Source organism: Nerophis ophidion, linkage group LG02, assembly GCF_033978795.1.
Source record: "Nerophis ophidion isolate RoL-2023_Sa linkage group LG02, RoL_Noph_v1.0, whole genome shotgun sequence".
NCBI classification, from domain to species: Eukaryota; Metazoa; Chordata; class Actinopteri; order Syngnathiformes; family Syngnathidae; genus Nerophis; species Nerophis ophidion.
In genome coordinates this window covers 55,596,132-55,619,739 of record NC_084612.1, presented here as the reverse complement: position 1 = coordinate 55,619,739, position 23,608 = coordinate 55,596,132, and the positions used below count along the sequence as shown (strand labels likewise).

The 23,608-nt window shown below is 43.1% G+C and overlaps 1 protein-coding gene and 1 non-coding gene across 2 annotated transcripts in view; one reads left to right on the top strand and one right to left on the bottom strand.

The window, feature by feature from the left end:
• The window catches only part of LOC133542581 (neurexophilin-2), a 172,736-nt gene that overhangs the window by 18,893 nt on the left and 130,235 nt on the right, over nucleotides 1–23,608 (bottom strand). The gene's annotated exons all lie outside the window — the stretch shown is intronic.
• On the top strand, nucleotides 6,288–6,400 carry LOC133548356 (U5 spliceosomal RNA). The gene has a single exon (XR_009805890.1). It is a non-coding gene; the product is annotated as a U5 spliceosomal RNA (small nuclear RNA).

Genomic DNA, 23,608 nt, shown 5'->3' with positions numbered 1-23,608 from the left:
TCGCTGGATCGGTTCGCAGCCGAGTGTGAAGCGACCGGAATGAGAATCAGCACCTCCAAGTCCGAGTCCATGGTTCTCGCCCGGAAAAGGGTGGAGTGCCATCTCCGGGTTGGGGAGGAGACCCTGCCCCAAGTGGAGGAGTTCAAGTACCTAGGAGTCTTGTTCACGAGTGAGGGAAGAGTGGATCGTGAGATCAACAGGCGGATCGGTGCGGCGTCTTCAGTAATGCGGACGTTGTACCGGTCCGTTGTGGTGAAGAAGGAGCTGAGCCGGAAGGCAAAGCTCTCAATTTACCGGTCGATCTACGTTCCCATCCTCACCTATGGTCATGAGCTTTGGGTCATGACCGAAAGGATAAGATCACGGGTACAAGCGGCCGAAATGAGTTTCCTCCGCCGGGTGGCGGGGCTCTCCCTTAGAGATAGGGTGAGAAGCTCTGCCATCCGGGAGGAACTCAAAGTAAAGCCGCTGCTCCTTCACATCGAGAGGAGCCAGATGAGGTGGTTCGGGCATCTGGTCAGGATGCTACCCGAACGCCTCCCTAGGGAGGTGTTTAGGGCACGTCCAACCGGTAGGAGGCCACGGGGAAGACCCAGGACACGTTGGGAAGACTATGTCTCCCGGCTGGCCTGGGAACGCCTCGGGATCCCCCGGGAAGAGCTAGACGAAGTGGCTGGGGAGAGGGAAGTCTGGGTTTCCCTGCTTAGGCTGTTGCCCCCGCGACCCGACCTCGGATAAGCGGAAGATGATGGATGGATGGATGGATGGATGAAGCCATTGGCTTTGTCGCCTTCTACAACATGTACGATCTGCTTGTCAGTCCAGCATCATGTTGTGTGTGGCTTCTGCTGCAACACGCACACGACTGCAAGGCATACTGGGTGACAGAGGGTACACTAATGGCTGTGATATAAACAATTTTAACACTCTTAGTAATATGCGCCACGCTGTGAAGCCACACCAATTAAGAACGCCAAACACATTTCGGGAGAACATCCTAACAGTAACACAACATAAACGCAACACAACAAATACCCATAATCCTTTGTATTCATGACACACCCTGACTATTTTATACACCCCCGCTAGGAGCAACCCCCACCCCCCCCGTGCGTTGGTAAGGTGGGTGGGGTTGGAAGCGCGGGGGTGTAAAATATATTCAGGAATTGTCACGGATACAAAGGATTATGGGTATTTTTTGTATTGCGTTTATGTTGTGTTACCGTGAGGATGTTCTCCCGAAATGTGTTTGTCAATCTTGTTGGGTGTGGCTTCACAGCGTGGCGCATATTAGTAAGTGTTAAAGTTGTTTATATCACATCTATCAGTGTACTCTGTATCACCCAGTATGACTTTCAATCTTCAACGTGTAATTGCGGAAGCTGCACACAATACGTTGCCGGACCAACAATCAGTTCGTACATGTTGTTGAAGGTGTCAAAAGCGATGGCTTCACAGCACGCCCATGTTTTTGTAAACGAGATGAACGCTATTGGATAGTTACGGGAACGTTAGCGGCTCCAATTGCCATCATTACTGTGTGAAACAGGTTTAAATAGCTCTGGGAGCGGTAAAGGCGGACAACCTCTGATGTATTTCAGCAGGCGGTTGGCGGGCGGGTACGGTCCTGATAAAATGTTGGTTCGGGTGGACGGCGGGTGGATGACGACTTTGGAGATGCGGATGCGGATGATATAAGTGCCTATCCGCGCATCTCTATAAAGTAGACTTTGGAATATTGACAATCGAGGAAATTTTACGACTGGATTTGTCGCACAGGTGGCATGTCCTGTCTATGACAGTTCTCAGCTGGAAATCACTGAGAGCGGCCCGTTCTTTCACAAATGTTTGTAGAAACTGTCTCAATGCCTAAGTGCTGGATTTTATAAACCTGTGGCTGGGCCTCTTTATTAAGGTACCTGATTCTCATCATTTGGATGGGTACCATATACTTTTGGCAATATCGTGTATGTTTCACTGGGTGAGTTTGAAACTAATCCCCACCAGCAAACATTTGAAGATGAGTCCATGATCACACCCTTCAGTAGTGGCAGCTATGATGCGATCCATCACTTCCTCCAATACGTAAGTCCATATTTCTATTAGTGCAGGCGTCGCTCAGTCATGAAATGAACGTAACAGTTTCTGATGACTATTCATTAGCGCGCCTTCTGCCCACATTGATTGATGCTTGAGTAAGTGAATGCTTATTGACCACAAAAATAAACGTCAGTGGTCAGGTGTTGATAAATGACTGGTGACAGGGATAATCATCCCTTTGAAGACGTTCACTGCCGTCCACGCTGAGAGCAGAGCGGCATTGCGCCGATGAGTCAATGCTGCTCTACGGGAGGCGAAAATAAGCTGGGTTTAATGTCTGGGGGGAAAAAATGTATGTAGATTCAGTGGACATGTGACGACAACTTCCCTGTCAATGCGCTGTCAGCAGTGTTGCGCTTTAGCTCCGTGTGTCGCCATCTGTCAGGCTAACAGTGTGCGGGTGTGTTGCTAACCATTTCCCAGAGCGCCGCTCGCACTATGATCAAAAACATCTGCAGGATCATAGCTCCTTAAAGGCCTACTGAAATGAGATTTTTTTATTCAAACAGGGATAGCAGGTCCATTCTATGTGTCATACTTGATCATTTCGCGATCATTATATCTTTGCCGAAATTATTTAGTAGAGAGCATCCACGATAAAGTTCGCAACTGGAGAAAAGCCCTGCCTCTACCGGAAGTCGCAGACGATGACGTCACCTGTTGAGGGCTCCTCACATATTCACATTGTTTATAAAGGGGGCCTCCAAAAAAAAGTGCTATTCGGACAGAGAAAACGACAATTTACCCGTTAATTTGAGCGAAGATGAAAAATTCGTATTTGAGGATATTGATAGCGACGGACTAGAAAAAAAATCGCCTTGCATTGAGACGGATTCATATGTTTTTAGATCATTTACTAGGATAATTCTGGGAAATCCCTTATCTTTCTATTGTGTTGCTAGTGTTTTAGTGAGTTTAACAGTACCTGATAGTCGGAAGTGTACGTCCACGGCCGGGTGTTGACGACGCGCAGTGTCTCGGGGAAGTCGACGGCAGCTGTACGGGAGGCGCAAGCTCGCTGATCTCCGGTAAGAAGCGACTTTTTAACCACAACTTTCTCACCGAAACCTGCTGGTTGACAAGTGGTCGGGATCCATGTCCGCTGTGATCCGTAGGAAAGTTTCAACTCCGTGAATTTTAAACAAGGAATCACCGTGTGTTTGTGTGGCTAAAGGCTAAAGCTTCCCAACTCCGTCTTTCTACTTTGACTTCTCCAATATTAATTGAACAAATTGCAAAAGATTCAGCAACACAGATGTCCAAAATACTGTGTAATTATGCCGTTAAAGCTACCGACATTTAGCTGTGTGTTTGCGTAGCGCTCATACTTCCTAAAATCCCGTGACGTCTTGCGTACACGTCATCATTACACAACGTTTTCAAGACGAAACTCCCGGGAAATTTAAAATTGCAATTTAGTCAACTAAAAAGGCCGTATTGGCATGTGTTGCAGAGTTAATATTTCATAATTGATGTATAAACTATCAGACTGCGTGGTGGGTTTCAGTAGGCCTTTAAACCTCCAACCCAAACCATTGCATGTCATGTACAAAAAAAAAAAAAAGGTCTCGTGGAGAAATTTCCCTAACACTTAGTAAATGGTAAATGGGTTGTACTTGTATAACAATTTTCTACCCCTTTTTAAGGAGCCCAAAGCGCTTTGACAGTAGTTCCACGTTCGCCCATTCACACACACATTCACACATTGACGGTGGGAGCTGCCATGCAAGGCGCTCACCAGGACCCATCAGGAGCAAGGGTGAAGTCTCTTGCCCAAGGACACAACGGACGTGACTATGATGGTTGAAGGTGGGGATTGAACCAGCAACCCTCAGATTGCTGGCACAGCCACTCTACCAACTTCGCCACCCCGTCCCAATTAATGGGGAACATATTCACCATTAATTAGTTAATTTATTGACATGCAAAATAAGAACATATTGGCTCTTAATTAGTCAGTATTAAGTACAATGTAACGTATATATTCGGCGGTAAATAGTAGTCTTAACGCGTTATTTTTTTATATTCAGTAACGCAGTTACCGTTACTACATGATGCGTTACTGCGTTATTTTACGTTATTTTTTTACATAGCATCGGCTAGAAACTCAGAAAATAGTCAGGAATTTTCATGAATACAAAGGATTCTGGGTATTTTTTGTGTTGCGTTTATGTTACTGTGAGGATGTTCTCCCGAAATGTGTTTGTCGTTCTTAATTGGTGTGGCTTTACAGTGTGGCGCATATTACTAAGAGTGTTAAAATTGTTTATATCACAACCATTAGTGTACTTTGTGTCACCCAATATGCCTTGCAGTCGTGTGCGTGTTGCCGCGGAAGCCACACACAACGTGATGCTGGACTGACAAGCAGATCGTACATGTTGAAGAAGGCGACAAAACCAATAACTTCATAGGACGCCCTAATACTTATTTTCTAGGTGACTGCCGGCAGTCATTCAAGAGAATATTAGCGTCTCCTATTGACTTCTTCGTTTTATGACACGGGTCTTAAATGGCTCTTTGAATGGCAAAGGATACCGATCCCAGAAACATGTATATCAAATATTTCCGGATGGTCCAACCGCCACCCGCCTGAATCTAATTAAAATCTATTTTTTCGTCATTTCAACCGCCCGACCCGCGGTTTATCCGCGGACTCCGCGGATGAGACCGCAAACCGCGCATCTCTAGTATATACTATGATGATTAACCTGTGTGATGACTGTATTATGTTGATAGTATATATTTGTACCATGAATTGATTAACGTGGACCCCGACTTAAACAAGTTGAAAAACGTATTCGGGTGTTACCATTTAGTGGTCAATTGTACGGAACATGTACTGAACTGTGCAATTTACTATTAAAATTATTAATCAATCAATCAATAAATCAATCAATCAATCAATCAATCAATCAATCAATCAATCAATCAATCAATCAATCAATCAATCAATCAATCAATCAATCAATCAATCAATCAGCATGAATAACAAGGGTGTGTAGAGGGTGATGTCGCCAGGCTGATTGCCTGGAAACTACAGGCTTAAATAGTGCTGTGGTGATTAACAGGTACATGAGTCCAAATTATTTAGGTGCGTGACATGAGGACAGGTGAAAACTAATGGGTTGTCATGGAAACAAAACAGGGAATGAAAAAACAAGAACCTACAGAGTGCAAAAAACAAACAGAACATAGCCAAACTAAACATGATCACCAAGACATGACAGAGTGTGTTTTATTGGAGTGCTGCGGTGTCGTCCTTCTGATTCTTACAGGCGCATATATTCTCACTGCTTTTCATTTGTCGAGCACAAAGAAAAGAACATTTTAGTTAAATGTAACTTGTGTCTTGGATCAAAGATCCTATCTAATGCCCAAAACAATTCAAAGCAACTCAAATCTGCTGAAACAGCTACAAAAGCAACAAGCTTTGACGAAGCTAGTAAAGAGAGACACAGACTCCGAAGCCACTTCACCTCTATCTCCACTTCCACCTAAGGATTTTAACGGAGGCACTGCTACCCAAGACAACATCGATAGAGCCATTGCAGCGTATGTGCTAGAAGACATGCAGGCTATTTCTACAGTGGAGTCACCTGCTCTCAGACAGCTAATTAGCATGATAGCGGCGTCAAACAGCAAATGGCATGGAAAACATGTTCCAGGTACCTCAAAAGTGAGGACATTAACATGGAAAGCGAGCTAAAGGAAATAATCCAAACTCTGCATCTGCTGAAAGTACACACACGCTGTCAATTCTCTTATATACTCTTTCATTCTAGAATTCCAGAGTGTTTGATCATCACATCACTCTAAATCAGGCCTGGGCAATTGTTTTGACTCGGGGGCCACATTTAGAGAAAAACATGTGTCTGGGGGGCCGGTATATCTATTTTTAGGAAAACTAATACAAAACCTCACAATAATATCTGATTGAATGCGAAAAAACGTTATGACAAACCGCGTTAAAAAACGTAACAAAATTTGAATTTTTCTATGAACGATAAAACATTAAATATTGGCAAAATATGAATGTCACACACGCTTCCGATCGACATATTTTACAATCAAGTAAAACGCAACAAAAATGCAACAAACAGTGAAATATGAACGCGAAGGGTACTAAATAAACCCACCCACAAGTACTTTTTATTCTATTCTATTCTATATATCACTAAGCTATATCACTCTTGTTTCTCTTCAGATCGCAAAAATCTTTCGCCTTTTACTAAAGATTTCCGTGGGGAGAAACAACAAGAGTATAACTCAATTTTTTAAAGCCCTGCGAAAGCCTAGTGGTTAGAGTGTCTGCCCTGGAATTGGTAGGCTGTGAGATCAAACCCTGGCCGAGTCATACCAAAGACTATAAAATTAGGACCCATTACCTCCCTGTTTGGCACTTAGCATCAAGGGTTGGAATTGGGGGCTAAATCACGAAAAAAGTATTCCTGGGCGCGGACACCACTGCTGCTCACTGCTCCCCTCACCTCCCAGGGGGTGAACAAGGGGGATGGGTCAAATGCAGAGGACAAATTTCACCACACCTAGTGTGTGTGTGACAATCATTGGTACTTTAGTACTTTACTTTTAGAACTTTGTTGTGAAAATGTCTTCCCGCGTCTGTGGAAACGCTTCCCGCCCACACTGCTTGGTGCCTCGTCTGAGCTGCTGTGACCTACATGACCATAGTAACTAATTAGATTACCATAGTAACTGGTATATCATCCATAAGTACAGATTCCAACCATTGAAATACTTTGTATAGTTGAAGACTTACGGTCATTGGTAAAACATCACTGCACAACATAAAGGCAGCTACAGTTTCCATCTTAAACATATAAAACATTTTTTGGGAATGTCCGACAGGCCAGATTGAAAAGCTCAACGGGCCGCATGCGGCCCCCGGGCCTTACTTTGCCCAGGTCTGCTCTAAATGTATGGACTATAAAGTTCACAAACATAAAGATGGATGCGAGTGGGCTAGGCCAATCTTTCCTTATCTCTAAACTAAAACTGGGGAAATGCGAAGAGTGTTCTGGGCTTTACTGAAGACATGATATTACAAACCCCGTTTCCATATGAGTTGGGAAATTGTGTTAGATGTAGGAATAAACAAAATACAATGATTTGCAAATCCTTTTCAACCCATATCCAGTTGAATATGCTACAAAGACAATATATTTGATGTTCAAACAGATACATTTTTTTTTGTTTTTGCAAATAATCATTAACTTTAGAATTTGATGCTAGCAACACCTGACAAAAAAGTTGGGAAAGGTGGCAATAGAAACTGATAAAGTTGAGAAATGCTCATTAAACACTTATTTGGAACATCCCACAGGTGTGCAGGCTAATTGGGAACAGGTGGGTGCAATGATTGGGTATAAAAACAGCTTCCCAAAAAATGCTCAGTCTTTCACAACAAAGGATGGGGCGAGGTACACCTCTTTGTCCACAACTGCGTGAGCAAATAGTCAAACAGTTTAAGAACACCGTTGCTCAAAGTGCAATTGCAAGAGATGTAGGGATTTCAACATCCACAGTCCATAATAGTAGCAAAAGGTTCAGAGAATCTGGAGACATCGCTCCACGTAAGCGGCATGGCCGGAAACCAAAATTGAATGACCGTGACCTTCCATCCCTCAGACGGCACTGTATCAAAAACCCACATCAATCTCTAAAGGATATCACCATATGGGCTCAGGAACACTTCAGAAAACCACTGTCACTAAATACAGTTTGTCGCTCATCTGAAAGTGCAAGTTAAAGCTCTACTATGCAAAGCGAAAGCCGTTTATCAACAACATCCAGAAACGCCGCTGGCTTTTCTGTGCCCGAGATCATCTGAGATGGACTGATGCAAAGTGGAAAAGTGTTCTTTGGTCTGACGAGTCCACTTTTCAAATTGTGTTTTGGAAATATTCGACATTGTGTCATCCGGACCAAAGGGGAAGCGAACCATCCAGACTGTTATGGACGCAAAGTTTAAAAGCCAGCATCTGTGATGGTATGGGGGTGGATTAGTGCCCAAGGCATGGGTAATTTACACATCTGTGAAGGCACCATTAATCCTGAAAGATACATAGAGGTTTTGGAACAACATATTCTGCCATCTAAGCGCCGTCTTTTTCATGGATCTCCCTGTTTATTTCAGCAAGACAATGCAAAGCCACGTTCAGCACGCGTTACAATGGCGTGGCTTCATAAAAAAAGAGTGCGGGTACTTTCCTGGCCCGCCTGCAGTCCGGACCTGTCTCTGATCGAAAATGTGTGGCGCATTATAAAGCGTAAAATACGACAGCAGAGACCCTAGACTGTTGAACGACTGAAGCTCTACATAAAGCAAGAATGGGAAATAATTTTACTTTCAAAGCTCCAATAATTAGTTTCCTCAGTTCCCAAACTTTAATTGAGTGTTGTTAAAAGAAAAGTTGATGTAACACAGTGGTGAACATGCCCTTTCCCAACTACTTTGGCACGTGTTGCAGCCATAAAATTGTAAGTTAATTATTATTTGCAAAAACAAAAAAAGTTTCTGAGTTTGAAGATCAAATATCTTGTCTTTGTTGTGCATTCAATTGAATAAGTGTTGAAAAGGATTTGCAAATCATTGTATTCCGTTTATATTTACATCTAACACAATTTCCCAACTCATATGGAAATGGGGTTTGTATTTCACAATTCCTTGAGAGAAAAAAAGGCCTGGTTAGGCATGTGAATAGCAGTAGGTGTGCTGTATATAGTGACAAGACATATAATCATGTCATGTAAGCCTTCCTTGGGTGAAACCAGGTTTACAGCTATGTTGTGATAGGTTGTTATTATGCTGTTTGTTACTTATTAATGTTATGTTGCAGCTATTTAAAATAGTTTTGTCAATTTGTTCTTGCCCAAAATAAAATGTGCCTTTGAAACATTTCTTTGTCTTTGTGTGTTGCATGTAGACCACATTGCTTAGCAGAGTTCAGTGATGCAAATGCATGTCAAGTTGATCAACAGATTATATTATTCTGCAGTGCAATAACAGTACTGAAATGAAGGCTAAAAGGGAATTAATGGGAGCCATAAAACATAAAAAAAAGAAATAACTAAATAGTTACTTTTCACAGTAACGCATTATTATTATGAAAAAAATATATTTATTGTACTTGTATACTGTTGTAATTGAACTTGCAGTGTCACAAAATAAAATGTGTAATATAACGAAAAGTACGTGTTTTACAATACTTGACTGTTGTAATTAAATACATGGTATTGTAGTGTCTCGAGAAAGAGTCTTGATATTACGTGAAATGTGAGAAATTTCAAGTCAGTCTGGCTTTGGGGTTCAATGTATTCATTTACCCAGAAAAACTTAATTATAGTAGTTTCATGGGAAAACGTTGTAATATTAAAAAAAAAACAAAGCCATTGTACTTTTTGTTTATGAGGCAAAAACCTAATTCACAGGGAAAAAAAAGTCTTAATATAGTGAAAAATTTTATATTCAATGTATTTTCACACTGTTGTAATTTATGAGACAAAAACTTGGAGTGTCACAAAATAAAATGTGTAATATTACAAAAAGTACACGTTTTACGATACTTGACTGTTGTAATTGAATACATTGTATTGTAGTGTCTCAGGAAAAAGTCTTGACATTATGTGAGAAAGTTTGGGGTTCAATGTATTCATTCACCCAGAAAAATTTAATTATAGTGGTTTCATGGGAAAAAGTCGTAATAAAACGAAAACAAAGCCATTGTACTTTTAGTTTATGAGACAAAAAACTATTTAACAAGAAAAAGTCCTAATATTCAGATAATGAAGTATTCTTTTTACTTGAACACAGTGGTAATTTACGCGACAAAAAATTGCATTTTCACAAATTACCAATTGCTTTCAACTTAAACACAGCAAAAAGTCCTTTCCAGTCAGTTAATGGTGAATAAATCCGTGATTTTAATGCCTACCATTGTTGTCTGTTTGACTAAATTGACTTCATCAAACCTCTTCTGATATTCCACTCTACAAAATATTAAAAGTATTCATGCTGATATCATACAGGATCAATATTGGTATCGGCCAATACTCAAGCCTATAACAGAGATATTGTATCGGAAGTGAAAACCCTGGACATTTCACATAAAATCCACCTCATAGAAGAAGAAGTAAAAAAAATCACATGGGTGAAACTTGCAAAACTCCTTGAGGCTTGTACAGCCCTTTGAGACACTCGTGATTTAGGGCTATATGAGTAAACTTTGATTGATTGATTGATTGAAAACTACCGTGTTAAGATTACTAAAACAACAATTTAATGTTACATGGAAAAAGAAATACAAATACTGGAACACATTTGACAGGACAATGGTGAATGAAACAATAGTTAGTGACGCTTGAGTCGTAAAAGAGTTAGCAGAGAAGCATGCACTCAGACACTTTAGTCTGTCGTCATAGTAACCAAACTAATTATTGCCAGAAGTTGTTTTCTTCTCTTTGTGTGAAACCCAATGTCAACAGGAGGCAATAAACAGATGGAGTTCACAACACAAATACAAAAATGTTTCTTCTTGACAGCAAATCCATTTTGATGATTCCCATGATAAATATCAGCTATTTCCCCTCAACACCAAATCCATAGACTACGGAAATATAACTTTGTTTTCCTAAAAAAGGAAATTTGCCTTATGAGGTCACTCTCTGGTGAGCTAATTAGTTAGTCACAAGAAGTGAGAGTCAATGTTGATGATGATAAAACATGCTTTTGGATCCCACCAAGGGCCAGTTTGACAGTGGACTTTGGTCTACACTGACACTAAAGCACGCTACTTCTGCTTGTTTAAAAGTGCCTCATGGTACGAAACTGTAATAAACCTGTGGTGCTGAGTGCATCAACTCATTGAGCATCCAAACTCAGCAAAAATCCTGCAGGTAATCTGACGGCCCCCTCCGCTAGAAGCACGCCCCTGCTGGCTCTGCATGCATTATGGACAGGTAATCGTCAATCAGCGCACCTGGGTCTGATAAGGGCGGGCAGCATAAAGACCAGCGGACCTGAAAATCCAGTGCCGGAACATAGTTCACTCTCATAGTAAGCATCCCATCCATAGCTGATGGGAGCTCAACAATGTGAAATAATTTCACTTTCAAAGCTTCAACAATTAGTTTCCTCAGTTACCAAACATTTATTGAGTGTTGTTAAAAGAAAAGGTGATGTAACACAGTGGTGAACATGCCCTTTCCCAACTACTTTGGCAGATGTTGCAGCCAAGAAATTCTAAATGAATTATTATTTGCCAAAAAAAAAAAAAAGTTTATTTTCTCTTTGTAGTGCATTCAATTGAATATGGGTTGAAAAGGATTTGCAAATCATTGTATTCCGTTTATATTTACATCTAACACAAATTCCCAACTCATATGGAAACAGGGTTTGTATATAGTACATAATGTGTTTTCTTTATTTTCATGACTATTTACATTGTAGATTTTATACACCTGTGGCCGGGCCAAGTGATTAGGACACCTGATTCTCATCATTTGGATGGGTGGCCAAACACTTTTGCCAATATAGTTAAGTTAATGGCTTACTGAAACCCACTACTACCGACCACACGGTCTGATAGTTTATACATCAATGATGAAATATTAACATTGCAACACATGCCAATATGGCCTTTTTAGTTTACTAAATTGCAATTTTAAATTTCCCGGGAGTTTCTTGTTGAAAATGTTGTGTAATGATGACGTGTACGCAAGACGTCACGGGCTGTTAGGAATATGAGCTCTGCACACACACACAGCTAAGAGTCGTCTGCATTAACGGCATAATTATACAGTATTTTGGAGATCTGTGTTGCTGAGTCCTTTGCAATTTGTTCAATTAATATTGGAGAAGTCACAGTAGAAAGATGGAGTTGGGGAGCTTTAGCTTTTAGCCACACAAACACACATTGATTCCTTGTTTAAAATTCCTGGAGGTGAAACTTTCCTATGGATCAGAGCGCGTTCAAGAGAACATGGATCCCGACCACATATCAACCACCAGGTTTCGGTGAGAAAATTGTGGTTGAAAAGTCAGATTTTTACCAGAGAAAAGCTGAGCTTGTATCGTCCATAGCTGCCGTCGACTCCCCTGAGACACTGCGCGTCAAAACACCCGTGGAGACACCCTTCCGACTATCAGGTACTATTAAACTCACTAAAACACTAGCAACACAATAGAAAGATAAGGGATTTCCCAGAATTAACCTAGTAAATGTGTTTGAAAACAGCGGAATCTATCCCAATAATATCCTCAAACACAAATCTTTCATCCTCGCTCAAATTAATGGGAAAATTGTCGTTTTCTCAGTCCGAATAGCACTTTTTGTTGGAGGCTCCCATTAAAAACAATGTGAAGATGTGAGGAGCCATCAAACATGTCACGTCATCATCTGCGACTTCCGGTAGAGGCAGGGCTTTTCTCTTAGCACCGAAAGTTGCGAAATTTATCGTGGATGTTCTCTACTAAATCCTTTCAGCAAAAATATGGCAATATCGCGAAATGATCAAGTATGACACATAAAATGGACCTGCTATCCCCGTTTAAAAGGGAAAATCTAATTTCAGTAGGCCTTTAAAGTACCAATGATTGTCACACACACACACACTAGGTTTGGTGAAAATTTTCCGCTGCATTTGACCCATCCCCTTGATCACCCCCTTTTCGGGTACGTTCGGGCCCGCCACAAGTGCAACATTTCGCACGGTGAAGCGTTACACATGTCAAAAAAAAAAAGCAAATTGAGCTGCCGGCCGGTTAAAGATGAGCCGCATGTTTGTTGGAATGCTGCGGGATATTGTAGCAGAAGATGGAATAGGCAGTGCGGAGGACTTATACATATGCATGATGGCGGCAACTCAATAAGAGAACAATCTAGAGCGCACAATCACATTACAGAGCTTGTGAGACAGAGGGAGATGCCCGGGAAAATGTTATTAGCGCACAAGTGCGATGAGTAAAGCGAGCTTGTGTACATTCCCCCGGAAAGGGGGAACATTAATCATCTTTAACTTCATTTAGAGGCTCATCTGAGCAAGAAGCATCTTTGGGAAAGTCTATAAGCTACCTGGCGAATGGAATGCAAGGATTGTTGGTGCGAGAAGGTTATGACTCAGAGAGAGCAGACATGACAGGAAATTGGATGCATGCAGGCTGGAACTTCACACTATTATTAAATGGAAAAGGTCAAGCCACCTCAGAATTGACTGCTGAAAGCTGATATATTTCCACAATTAAGATCTCTTTTCATCATTACGGAGGTGCGGGATCAATGTCTGCCAGGTATCTGATGTACTTCACTCCCACATTCATTGGTAACTTCCTCACCCTCCCTCCCTGAGGACTGATGACAAGATGAGAGCTGCCTGTCTCGGAGCTCTTTGCAGCCTCCTCCCTTTGTTTAATTGGACTTTTAATGGTCGCAATCAATTCATCTTCATCTGTGCTGCGGGCGCCATTGATCCGCTGTCACATGGAAACGGTTGCACCGCCGCCATGCGAACGCTTATTGTTTCTTCAACAAGTTCTTGTTTAGCCCACCTTAAGTGAGGTGTCATCTGATCCGATGGATTCTGTTTCTGCAAACTTTTTTTGGTGTATACATGACATATTTTCACTCCAGCGAACACTAATCAGAGGCAGGTGAAAATAATCAGCACCCATGGCAACCGAGGAAACACAAACCCAGGGGTGCTGAAACAGAACTAAGGGAGTCTTTAACTAAACAAACCATGATTTGGGCAACAGAGGGCCTCTTCCTCTTCCAACATGACTGTGCACCAGTGCACAAAACAAGGTCCATAAAGACATTGATGACAGTGTCTGGCCTGCACAGTCCTGACCTGTATCCGATCACCTTTGAGGTGAATTAGAACGGAAACTGCGAGCCAAGCCTTCTCCACCAACATCAGTGTGTGACCTCACCAATGCGCTTTTGGAAGAATGGTGGAAAACTGCTATAAAAACACTCTGCAACCTTGTGGACAGCCTTCCCAGAAGCGTTGAAGCTGTAATAGCTGCAAAAGGTGGACCCACATCATATTAAGTTCATGTGTGAGTCAAGGCAGGTGGCCAATTTCAGGGTCTGCATCTTTCGAAGGGCGAATTTGAAGGCAGCTTGCGTCAAAACGCTGCACGAGGGCTGTCCCAATTCATTCAAATTCGAAGGCTCCTCCAAATGCAGCCTGTATTCGGAGGATGCCTCCCATATCCCAAGATGCTTTGCGCGCCTTAGTTAAATCCAGATCTTTTTGACGATGGCGGCAAATACAAGCAGCGGCAGCGGCAGCGAAATCATTTTCGACCAGGAAATCCTCCGCAGGCTAGACTGTCCCCTTTAACAATGGGTGACGCATCCTTCTGAGGTTGCATAGGCCGGGGTCCTCTGAAGTATCCAGACCCTGAATTGGGACACAGCTATGGATGACAGGGTCTAGTGTGGAAGAACTTGACTAGCCTGCACAGAGTCCTAACCTGAATCCGATAGAACAGTGGTCCCCAACCACCGGGCCGCAGAAAAATTTTGTATTCATTTTTATTTAAAATAAATGAATAAATAAATAAATAAATAAATACATAAATAAATAAATAAATCTCTTTTTTAGTTTTTATTAAATCAACATAAAAAACACAATATACACTTACAATTAGCGCACCAACCACAAAAACCTCCCTTTTTCATGACAAAAACGTCCCTTTTTCATGACAAAGAAAAAAATAAATAAAAAATAAAAAGGAACACCAGGGACAAATTATTAAGCGTTGACAGGTCCGCGGATACAAAAAGGTTGGGGACCACTGCGATAGATGACCATTGGGATGAATTAGAACAGAGACTGAGAGCCAGGCGCTCAGTGTGCGCTTTTGGAAGAATGGTGGAAAATTACTATAAACACACTCCGCAAACTTGTGGACAGCCTTCCCCAAAAGAGTTGAAGCTGTAATAGCTGCAAAAGGTGGACCTACATCATATTGAACCCTATGCGTTAGGAATGGGATGGCACTTCTGCTATGGATGACAGAGTCTGGTGTGGATGAACTTGACTGGCCTGCATAAAATCCTAACCTGAACCCGATGGAAGACTTTTGGGATGAATCACAAGGGAGACCTTCAGTATGTGACCTCACCAATGCGCTTTTGGAAGAATGGTGGAAAATTCCTATTAACACACTCCGCAACCTTGTGGACAGCCTTCCCCAGATGAGTTGAAGCTTTAAAATCTTCAAAAGGTGGACCCACATCAAAAACCTTTGGCAATATAGTGTAGTCATGAAAATAAAGAAAATACATTGAATGAGGAGGAGGTGTATCCAAAATGTTTGCCTGTACGCAGCTGCCATTTGTCTCTCCCACAATCTTTGCATGCATGTTCCCTACTGGACACTACTATGTTGATAACATCCACACTTGCAAAATACTGTGCCAAAACATATGTTTAAAAAAAATAGTGATAGTAAGAATGTCTGTTGGAAGCAAATAGGCAGAGGGAAACTAAATTGGACATAAAAAGGTGCAAGCTTTGTGGTCCAGTGACTCAGACATGTTCAATTTTACAGCCAATGATTTCTTTCTGTTTTGACAACAGTCAAATAATGAAAGGAAAACTTTTCTCTTAACCCCATCCCCACACAAAAAAATGTTGTTTAATTACATGAAGCGACATTAAAGCATGGGGTAAAAAAGGCGATAAAGTAGTAAGAGTGGGGATGGATTGAGAGAGTGAGAGAGAAAAGGCAGTCAAAGCGATTTCGCAGTCCACTGGTGTCAGTGGATTATCATGAAAATGAAAGCTACTGAGTCAGGGAGTATCAGGGAGCAGAGAAATGGAGCCCAGACAGATAACAGAAAGCCGAGGCGACAAAAAGGAATAAGAGGGACCAGAGTGGAGAACGCCAAAGTACGTCTGTGAGACAATATGAGCAGAAAGTGCAAAGGGACAAAATGTAAAAAGACAATATTATTATACATACACCGTGCACACTGAGATTATCAGCGCAATAAAACACACACACACACACAAAAAAAAAGAAACAGAATAACAGCTTTCTTGAGAAGTAATATGTGTAATATTGTTTCAAAACGACTCGCTCGGCTGCGAAATCATTTTTTAGTTAAAGAAGTGAACGAGAAAGTGTTGTCTGCCACCAAAAAGGATTTATGAAGGTATTGTGCGCCGGCTTAAGTGTAATATGCCAACAATATTGCAAAAAACGGCGGATAGTGCCGGAAGGCACTTTGAGGGACATGAATAAATCCTTTTCCATGCGCTTCATGTCCATGAGCATTGCATTGGAGCATTACCTTGAAATGTGGAGGAGTGGAAGTAGGATGCCTTTGGAAGTTGTTCAATTTGAGCCCATTTTCATGGAAAATACGCAAAACAATTAAATGCAACACACCGGAATTTTACCTGACCCCAGCAAGGGTCAACATGTTGGACTTAATTTCTGGGGCTTTTTTTGTATCAAAAATGGGAATTATCATAATAATTGATTGGACTTATGTAGGCCAGGGGTGCTCACACTTTTTCTGCAGGCGAGCTACTTTTCAATAGACCAAGTCGAGGAGATCTAACTCATTCATATTCATAATTTATATTTATTTATTTATGAAAGGGACATTTTTGTAAACAAGTTAATGGTGTTTAACGATAATACAAGCATGTTTAACACATATAACGTATTTCCTTGAATAGCCGCCGGGGCCCTAATTAATTTAAAACCTCTTCTCACTCCTGTGCTTATTCAAGGCATGCGGTTAAAGTAAGCAGGCGCTAATCATTTTAAAACCTCTTCTCACCCCTGCGCTTACCATTGGCATGCAGTAAAAAATTGAGTGTGATAAAAAAAAAAAAAAATATATATATATATATATATATATATATATATATATATATATATTGTAGCTGAGATAGGCGCCAGCGCCCCCTGCGACCCCAAAAGGGAATAAGCGGTAGAAAATGTATGGATATATATATGTATTCTGCGGCCGCGGCCCGGTGGTTGGGGACTACTGCTCTACAACATGTCATCGCGCCCATTTTAGCACTATTTTATCCGCGTGCCGGTAGAACACATGCATTTCGCTGCTTTTCATAGGAGATTGCAATGCATACTTGGTCAACAGCCATACCGTTTACACTGATGATTGTGATATAAACAACTTTAAAACTCTAACTAATATGCGCCACACTCTGTGAACCCTAACCAAACAAGAATAACAAACACATTTCTGGAGAACATTGGCTCTGTAACACATTATAAATGCAGCATAAGAATTACCCAGAATTCCAATGCATCCATGACTCTTGGCTATATTATACACGAGCCCGACGCACGGAGAAGGGGGGGTGGTGCCAGTGGGTGGGGGTGGGGGGGGGGGGGGGGGTGGTGCTAGCGGGTGTATAATATAGCCAAGTGTCATGGATTCATTGGAATTCTGGGTAATTCTTATGCTGCGTTTATAATGTGTTACAGAGCCAATGTTCTCCAGAAATGTGTTTGTTATTCTTGTTTGGTTAGGGTTCACAGAGTGTGGCACATATTAGTAAGTGTGTTAAAATTGTTTTAAATCACAACCATTAGTGTGATCTGTATGGCTGTGGAACAAGACCCCTGGTTTACACACCGTAAAAGCAAAAAAAAAAACTCCTCCGCCATTTTGATAACGATGGCAGGGGAAGCGTCACTCGTGACGTAACGAATTTGACCCGGCGGTAAAAGTAAGCATGCGCTAATAAATCTGAGGAGTGAGTGCATATTACATGACTGGTGGCTATTCAAGGAAATACCTTTCTTTCATGAAGACAAGAATATAAGTTGGTGTATTAACTGATTCTGATGACTTGCATTGATTGGAATCAGAGAGTGGTGCTGATAACATGCGCATTTTCAAATGGGGGAGAAAAAAGTCCTCCTCTCTGTCCAATACCACATGAAAGTGGTTGGATTTGGCATCGTATTTGTCCAACTTGCATACTTGTTTTCAAACACTTTGTTATGAGAGTAGCATATGTGTGTGGCCCTTTAATGTGTTGACAGCAGTTGAGTGACGTCAGTGAGTGTCTGGGCGAGAGAGGAGAGGGAGCGGTCGCTGAGGGCGGGGGGAAAATACATTGGCATCAAACTCCGTAGCTTGCTAGCTTGTGCACGCTAGCTTTCTGAGACTCTTATTTTGTTAGCACAGGCAGGGTGAAGCAGGTCTTTTATGGTGAAGACAGGAACTGTGCAGTCGGTCTTTAGAGTTTTGACAGTAGGTACGGCCCAAGAGTCTGTTGAAATAAAAAGTGTTTCTCTCGGTCCTGTAAGTGATTTTTTTCTTGATAATGAGCTTGCAGCAGCCAGCTCATCTCACAAGTTCCTCGGGTGCTGAGAATGTCAAACAACTGATGAAAGTGAAGTCTTGGTGAAGATTGATGATTGCTCATTTTTATTTCTATTTTTGTAATGCCTGGCTTGAAATCGACTGACACATCCTCCGCGATCGACCGGTAGCTTGCGATCGACGTAATGCCCACCCCTGATGTAGACACTTGACACTTACCGACTTTAACAAGTTGAAAAACATATTCGGGTGTTACCATTTGTACGGGATATGTACTGTGCAATCTATTAATAAAAGTTTCTATCACTCAATCAATCACAATTCAAAGCACTTTACACTGAGAGCCCAATATTTATTCACTGCAAATTCACATGATGGTGGTAAGCTACATTTGTTGCCCTGGTGTAGACATGGGGATGGCGTGCGGTTGGGAGAGTGGCTGTGTCAGCAACCTGAGGGTTCCTGGTTCGATCCCTACCTTCTACCAACCTCGTCACGTCCATTGTGGCCTTGAGCGAGACCTTTCGCCCTTGCTCCTGATGGGTGGTGGTTAGGACCTTGCACGGCAGCTCCCGCCATCATTGTGTGAATGTGTGTGTGAATGGATGAATGTGGAAATAGTGACAAAGCGCTTTGAGTACTTTGATGGTACTCAAAACGCTATGCAAGTATAACCCATTTACCATTTACCATTTACATGGCAGCAAATAGGCAGCACAATGGCACAGGGGTTAGTGTATGTGCCTCACAATACGAAGGTCCTGAGTAGTCCTGAGTTCAATCCCTGGCTCGGGATCTTTATGTGTGAAGTTTGCATGTTCTCCCCCGGCTTCCTCCCACCTCCAAAAACATGCACCTGTGGATAGGTTGATTGGCAACGCTAAGTGTGAATGTTGTCTGTCTATCTGTGTTGGCCCAGTGAGGAGGTGGCGACTTGTCCAGGTTGTAACCGCCTTCTGCCCGAATGCAGCTGAGATATGCTCCAGTACCCCCCCCACAACACCAAAAGGGACAAGCGTAAGAAAATGGATGGATGGATGGATGGCAGAAAATTTGCACCAACAAACACCTGCAAACATTTATTCAGATTCGTACTTTACACCAGTGTTGCCTACACTGGTGGCAAGGCTAAGGGTGAAGTGACTTGTCTAAGGACACACTAGAAGTGACTGGGGTGGAGGAAGCGGTGTTCGAACCCACAACAACTCTTCAGTTACTGCTCTCTCGCTTAAAAACATCACGTTTACACTAGCATAATTCAGCATGTCCAAAAAGTTATGGGCCAATATTTATCAACCCTTCAAGAAATGTCCAAAATGTCACGGCCTCGGCGCATTCCATTGCGCATTCATCTGTGCGCTCTGCAGAAGCTGCGCCAGTGCACAGCTGCAATCAATCAACACCCATCACACCTGTCGCTGATGAACTTCCTGGGCTTTTTATGCCTATGCAGATCTGCGTTCTGGGCCAGAACGTAGTTTCCTGTTTTGTTAAGTAAGCCAAACTCGTATCAAGCTCCATTGTCTCCCTTGCTGTGTTTTCTCCTCCTTCTTGTTCATTGAGCATTGTCCTGTGTTGTGTCGTTCCAGCAGCATTTCCTGAGTTCCCGCGTTACGAACAGTGTGTCTCGTCTTCCCGTATTCCCTCTGGTTCCCTGGCTGCCTCTTGGATCTCGACCTCCTGCCTGCACAAAGACTCCGACGCCTCTCAATTGCCCTTAACTTCCTGCCTGTCTCACGGACCTTCGAGCCTGCCTTGCCCCTCTTGGTATTCCGCCTCTTGTTCAACACTCCCAGTAACACTCAACAGCTAATCACCACACATAGTCACACACCACACATATTTGAGTTAGTTTCAGACTTCATTAATTATTTATAATAAATATAGAGCTAAGACTATGTCCCTCCTGTCTGTGCCTTCTCCTTCCTCCTGTACACGTAACAAGAAATTGAATAGGGAACAAGATAAGGTAGTTCAGGCGTCTGGTCAGAATTCCCCCCGAACGCCTCCCTGGGCAGGTGTTTAGGGCATATCCACCCGGTAGGAGGTGTGAACGGTTCGGGATCCCCAGGAAGAGCTGGACAAATTAAGGTATTGGGGAAAAGGGGGTCTGGACGTCTCTGCTTAGGCTGCTACCCCTGCAACCCAACTTCAGAAGGGGGGGGGGAGACGGATGGATAAATAGGAGGTTAGGTAAGGAACAAGCGATTACCTTTTGAGGCTGGTCCGGACCACTGTCTGGATTTAAGGCCTTTTTTTAAGTACATTAATGATAGGTAGGTAATAAGCCAGTCTGCCAAACAACAAAAAGGTAACGAAAAAGAAGGAGCTTATTGACTGTATGATCAGACTACAACGGCGGACTTGCGCTAAGCACTTTGGGTAATCTTTACCATATTTGAATAATCTGCTGACGTCACCAACGGCGAAAACATCAACAATGAGGCAAATTCCAAATGGTTCGTTTCCCGGATGTATGGAGCAAGGCAAAAGTGTTGTATAAATATTCGCAATACCTCCATAATTTGGGGACTGATGCAGATCCCAAATACACGACAGCAGGTAGCAATAGGTAAGAAAACTTGGTCTTGCATAATATGGCCTCAAGTACAGTGACCAGAAACTTCAATTTTTATTCCATTTCACAGCTGTTTCTGTGCGATTGCAAGGTTGAACGTCTTTTCATACGTAATAACTGAAGACACAAAACAACTTCTTCTCCCAGGCAGTATTGTGGCCGTTCTTATGATCAGCCAACATTCTGCAAATTCCATCCATTTTTCCGTCGCTTATCCGAGGTCGGGTCGCAGGGGTAGCACCCTAAGCAGAGAAGCCCAGACTTCCTTCTCCCCAGCCACTTCCTCCCCGGGGGATCCCGAAGCATTTCCAGGCTAGCAAGAAGACATAGTCTTCCCAACGTGTCCTGGGTCTTTCCCTTGTCCTCCTACCGAACGTGCCATAAGCAACTCACTAGAGAAGCGTTCGGATGGCATCCTGACCAGATGCCTGAACCACCTTACCTGGCTCCTCTCGATGTGGAGGATAAGCGGCTTCTCACCCTATGTATAAGAGAGAGCCCCGCCACCCGACGGAGGAAACTCATTTTGGCCGCTTGTGGTCTTGTTCTTTCACTCATAACCCCAAGCTCATGACCATACTGTAGGTGAGGATGGGAACATAGATCAACCGGTAAATTGAAAGCTTTGCCTTCCGGCTCAGGTCCTTCTTCACCACAACGGATCGATACAGCGTTCGCATGACTGAAGACGCCACACCGATCTGCCTGTTGATCTCACGATCCACTCTTCCCTCACTCGTGAACAGGACTCCGAGGTACTTGAACTCCTTCCACATGGTGCAAGATCTCTCACAGAACCAGGAGATGGCACTGCAACCTTCTCTGGGCGAGATCCATGGACTCGGACTTAGAGGTGCTGAATCTCATCCCAGTCGCTTCACCCTCGGTTGCGAACCTATCCAGTGAGAGCTGAAGATCTTGGCCAGATGAAGCCATCAGGACCACATCATCTGCAAAAAGCAGAGATCTAATCCTGCAGCCACCAAACCGGACCCCCTCAACGCCTTGACTGCGCCTAGAAATTCTGTCCATAAAAGTTATGAACAGAATCGGTGAATGTGGAGAGACGCAGCCGATGGGCCGACAGTGGGCGGACAGAGGCGTTCCGGACCAGAATGGAGGCCAGGAGGCGGGGCATGCGGCGGCGAGGAGAAGCGTGACGCACGCGGAGCGGCAGGACGGCAATCGGACCCAGGTGCGTAGGACACACACCTGCTCACAATCTGCGCGTATGCTCCTAGACTTTAAGAGAGGTTTAGGGAGCACGATCAAGAGAGAGAGGAGGAAACCACGGCAACCTGACCACGAGCACGACAACAGAAGCACGGCAAGATGAGTCCCCGCCACCGAAAGGTGCAGCGCGACCAGGAAGCAGGACCGGCGCACTAGAAATGGGCGTGCCCAACTGGCCCGAAGAAAGGTTGTGCGAACCAATAAAAGTAAAACAAACCTGCTACGACGCGTCGTGTGTCCAGTGTCACTGCAACCCACACGAGGACGGCTGGGAGTCAGTCACAGTGACAAAGGGCAGCCTTGGTGGAGTCCAACCCTCACTGGAAACGTGTCCGACTTATTGCCGGCAATGCGGACCAAGCTCTGACACTGAACATACAGGGAGCGGACCGCCACAATCAAACAGTCTGATACCCCATACTCTCTGAGCACTCCCCACAGGACTTCCCGGGAGGACACGGTCAAATGCCTTTTTCAAGTCCACAAATCACATGTAGACTGGTTGGGCCATCTGCAATTCTGCAAATTCACAAAGAGAAACACTCAAAACAAATTGCGCTCCTCATTCTGCTCACCTGAGAGACGCAATCCTTCTCACAAGTTTAGTTGATCAGCTTTGCTGGTGTTTTAAAGGCCTACTGAAACCCACTACTACCCACCACGCAGTCTGATAGTTTATATATCAATGATGAAATATTTACATTGCAACACATGCCAATACGTGCTTTTTAGTTTACTAAATAACAATTTAAAATTTCCCGTGAGTTTCGTCTTGGAAACGTCGTGTAATGATGACGTGTACGCAAGACGCCCCGGTTTCTAGGAAGTATGAGCGCTGCGCACACACACAGCTAAATGTCGTCTGCTTTAACGGCATATGTAATTATACAGATTTTTGGACATCTGTGTTGCTGAATCCTTTGCAATTTTTCAATTAACGTTGGATAAGTCACAATAGAAAGATGGAGTTGGGAAGCTTTAGCCTTTAGCCACACAACCAAATGGTGATTCCTTGTTTAAAATTCCTGGAGGTGAAACTTTCCTATGGATCAGAGCGTGGTCAAGAGAACATGAATCCCGACCACATGTCAACCAGCAGGTTTCGGTGAGAAAATTGTGGTTAAAAAGTCAGTTCTTTCCGGAGAAAAGCTGAGCTTGTGCCCTCCATAGCTGCCGTCGACTCCCCTGAGACACTGCGCGTCAAGACACTCGTGGAGACACCCTTCCGACTATCAGGTAATATTAATCTCACTACAACACTAGCAACACAATAGAAAGATAAGGGATTTCCCAGAATTATCCTAGTAAATGTGCCTAAAAACATCGGAATCTGTCACAATGCGATCGC